The 4,022-nt window shown below is 31.1% G+C and overlaps 1 long non-coding RNA gene across 2 annotated transcripts; it reads right to left on the bottom strand.

Annotated features, from left to right (window-relative positions):
• Positions 1-421: 421 nt before the first annotated feature.
• Positions 422-2,732, bottom strand: LOC118481911. Of its 2 annotated transcripts, XR_004866337.1 has the most exons (6): positions 2,437-2,732; positions 2,157-2,217; positions 1,920-2,006; positions 1,531-1,663; positions 894-965; positions 436-481 (listed from the first exon to the last, which is right to left on the bottom strand). It is a non-coding gene; the product is annotated as an uncharacterized LOC118481911 (long non-coding RNA). The 2 variants fall into 2 exon arrangements; XR_004866336.1 differs by having other exon boundaries at positions 422-481; positions 894-1,663.
• Positions 2,733-4,022: the final 1,290 nt, after the last annotated feature.

Genomic DNA, 4,022 nt, shown 5'->3' with positions numbered 1-4,022 from the left:
CATTATCCACATTATCTTTTATTTCATTTTTATTTTTTAGATTTTACCACCAGAATTTGGATTATGATTTTTAAGATTCACGTAACATTCATATTTCGACGGTATACACATGTGTACTTTGATATGAATTGAACAGTACACATGTGTACTCAGCATGGTACATATGTGTAATTAGCTACATAATACATACATATAAACAAAACTTGTAAACCTATTTTATATTAAGCAAATAACAATTTCCATAATGTTTGCCAAACCAAAAAAAAACATACAATTACAAGTTCCAGTTTCGTGAAAACAATAAACGCAACATAATCGGAAAAATAAAAAAGACATAGTCTTTTACAACTATTCGCCGCGTTGTATGCTGAATCATCCTTATCGACCAAGCAAAAAACATACGTGAATCATCCTTATCGACCTCATACGTGAATCATCCTTATCGACCTTCCATCTCCACTTTCCTCGTTTACGACGTCTCCTATAATAACACAAAAAACTCAGCAATCAGTACTTTGCATAATTCACAAGTGTACATCAACAAATTTACACATTCAATACACAAAAAAATATGAGATATCACATAAACAGACGCTATACACATGTGTACATCGCATTAAAAACATAGCAAAACCAGAATACACATGTGTACAGCGCCTTAAAAACAGAGCAAAAATCAGAATACACATGTGTACAACGGCTTAAAACCAAAGCAAAAATCAGAATACACATGTGTACAGCGCCTTAAAAACAAGCAACATCAGAATACACATGTGTACATCGCCTTAAAGCAGTGAAAAAACTAATGACACATCTAATAATGACGATGTATAGTTATAGTCCATTCAAATAACACATCAAAACTGTAGTTCTAGTTAGAAATAGACTAGTACCTGAATTTCATGCTCGATGTAGTATAGTTCCTAACAGGCATTGCAACCTTAATGTTTCGACTTGAAAAGAAACTGAAATGTAAAAACAACAATTTCTCATAATTTTGACATAAATGCTGCCATGTTTCTGTTTCTTACTATGAAGTTGGTATTTCAAGAGAGAATGATCGTATCAATTTCGAAGTTGAAATGAAGTCTATTTGACCTAAAAAGTCAAAGGGTATGTCTTTCGTCTTTCGATCAAGAAAATACATGCACGGTCCAATGTTGCGAGATTGGGACAATTCAATATATGGTATAGACTTTGACTTTATAATTCAAACCTAGTGCTTTTGGTTGTCAAATCATTATGGATTTAGTTAAAGAATAAAACCAACATAAAAATTGATGTTATAGAGTTGTGAAAATCTTTTATGAAGTCATATCAATTTTTAAGATGAAATATAGCAGGCTTGACTAATCATGTCTGAAGTTGTATTCAAGTTGAAATATGGCTTGTTTGACCTATAAAGTCAAAGTGTATGTGATGTGTATCCCTTTTGACTTATAAAGTCAAAGCACCGCACACTTTTTGCAATCTCCAAACAATAAGTAGCACTAAAGACTAACCGTTAACCATGCTTAATTTGTGCCTTACCCAAACATCGTATGAATATGTCGATGTTAGAAGATTGCAAACACTTCAGTATTGTAAAATGTAAATCATACAACTGAGAGTACGAATGTTTTTGCATTTGGCTATAGAGAAAAGCGTTATCATCGGATAGATTCTGTCATCAGAAAGTGAAAACATAAACTTCTATCCAATAAATAATAACAATAAACTAAGCTTGTATGGTAAATGAAATAATGAACCTATACATGAGCACAACAAAGATCTAAGAATCTGAGATGGGCCAAAACTAACATTTTTTTTATAAACTCCATCTGTAAAGCTAAACAAAATAAATGAATTCTTTATAAATCAAATTTACCCCAACACGACATAACTGAGTCAAATTTTCATTTTGGTAAACACGGTTGTACCTTGAAAGTGCATAAAGATTTAGGCTCTCGAGGCCAGAGCACTTGACCATTACATGCCGCAAGCCCCCGTCTGTTATCTTGACGCACCTACATAATCAAGCATCCAAAAATGCAAAAAATGAAAAATAAAAAAAGAAAAATAAAACTTTAATTTGATAACTTTTGGACCTGGTCATAAGTTAATATGTTGATATATATATTTATACACACAGATAATAATATATCAAAATAACATACCGAGTGACTCTAGATGAAGATAACTCTCGAAAATCATTTGCAAACTTTTATCTGATATACCCTGTTATCAACATAAATGTATTTTAGCAAATAATATATACCTCCAAATAATTCAAAGCGCAATAGAAGAAAAGTATGCTGATAGAATATTAAATTTTTAGGACGGATCAAAACGACGGATCAGATGCGGTTATTCTGTTAGGGATTTGATTTGATACAAAACCCACAAAAAACCAACAAAATGCACAAACACAAAACACTAAATCTCCAAAAAACATACCGAGAGAAATCGAGAGATCCGACTTTTTTTCTTTGATTCCGGCGATGCAGCGATCCGACGAACTTCACCTATTGATCAGCGATCCGGCGATCCAGCGAACTTCACCTTTTGTTCGATTCGGATCTGAGAAACGAAACAGCGAACTTCATCTGTTGATCAGAAAAACTATGAGACGAGGAACAGAGTTTTCCTGTGATAAAACGATCCGGCGAACAACCCCTATCTTTTCTTCAATTATGGTGAAGGTGAGAGAGAAAATTGGATGTTGAAGAAAGTTTGAATATTGATTTGTGAGAGAGAACGAGATTTATGCAAATAATTTAAAACGGAAATTACAGATATACCCTTTTTCATTTAATTAAATGGAAAAAATTAACCACATATTTACTATCATGCCACTCACTTTGATCTCAAGATCATAAAAATCAAGGGCTCAGATCAGTTCACGCAGTTCACGCTGGAGAAAATGTTCACGTTTGAACCTAATCCTATATATATATATATATATATATATATATATATATATATATATATATATATATATATATATATATTAGGAGTTGGCTACAAAGTCAAAAACGTTTTAAAATTGTAAGAAGTCTATATAGACATCGTGTTTTAAATTTTACACATGATTTTATAGATTCTTTTGATATAGGATTATCTAGAAAAAAATTAAATGTAACATTTTTAAACACAATTAAATATATTCTATGTAATTTGGATGTGCTTATCACAGGTTCTCGCAAATTGGGACAGTTCTCAACAGAGCAATCCCCTCTATACATGTATATATAGATATATGTGTGCGGGTTATGTCTGAGAAAGTTAAAATCTTAAGACATGCCAGAAGAAGTTGTTACTGGTACATAACATGTGTACTATAATGAAAAGGTAAATGTGTGCGACGTAAAAAAAATGGTTGTGAAGACACATAAGGCTGACACACCATTGTATAGGTTAGATGCACCATACTAGGCGGACACATGAGTTAGAAGCAGCATATAAATTGTTCTCGATGCACCATTGTAGGCGCTAGTTCTTGTTGGTCCCAGAGTCATCAAACTATGAATAAAGCAATAATGATTTCAATAAAACAAATTTAACCGAGTGTTTTATACGGAAGTTGAAATCAATACCAAACAATATTTGAGATGTAGAATTTTTTATGTTGTTATTCAATTTTTAAATGTTTAATAAGTATAAATAATACAGGTATTTGCTAATTAAAATATATAAAAATTCTACACATGTGACACTCTTTATAAAGAGGATGAAAGAGTATTTTGTCCTAAAACACAAACTGTTACCCTTTTCTTTTTTCAAAGATACAACACAAAAAATCTAGTACAAAAATATATATCACAAAAAATCCAGTACAAAAAATACAACATAAAAAATTTAGTGCAAAAAAAATATAGCATAAAAAATTCAGCACAACAAAAATGTAGTAAAAAATATAGTACAAAAATTTCAGCACAAAAATGTTATAAAATATAGAAATGCACCACATATTTTTGGGGTTTTTTTAATTTCATATTTTATATAGCAACAGGGTACTCAAATTAAACATAAAAATATTTATG

The sequence above is a fragment of the Helianthus annuus genome, chromosome 9 (genome assembly GCF_002127325.2).
Source record: "Helianthus annuus cultivar XRQ/B chromosome 9, HanXRQr2.0-SUNRISE, whole genome shotgun sequence".
Classification (NCBI taxonomy): Eukaryota; Viridiplantae; Streptophyta; class Magnoliopsida; order Asterales; family Asteraceae; genus Helianthus; species Helianthus annuus.
The sequence above is the reverse complement of the archived record's forward strand: the minus strand, read 5'-3'. Positions and strand labels throughout refer to the sequence as shown.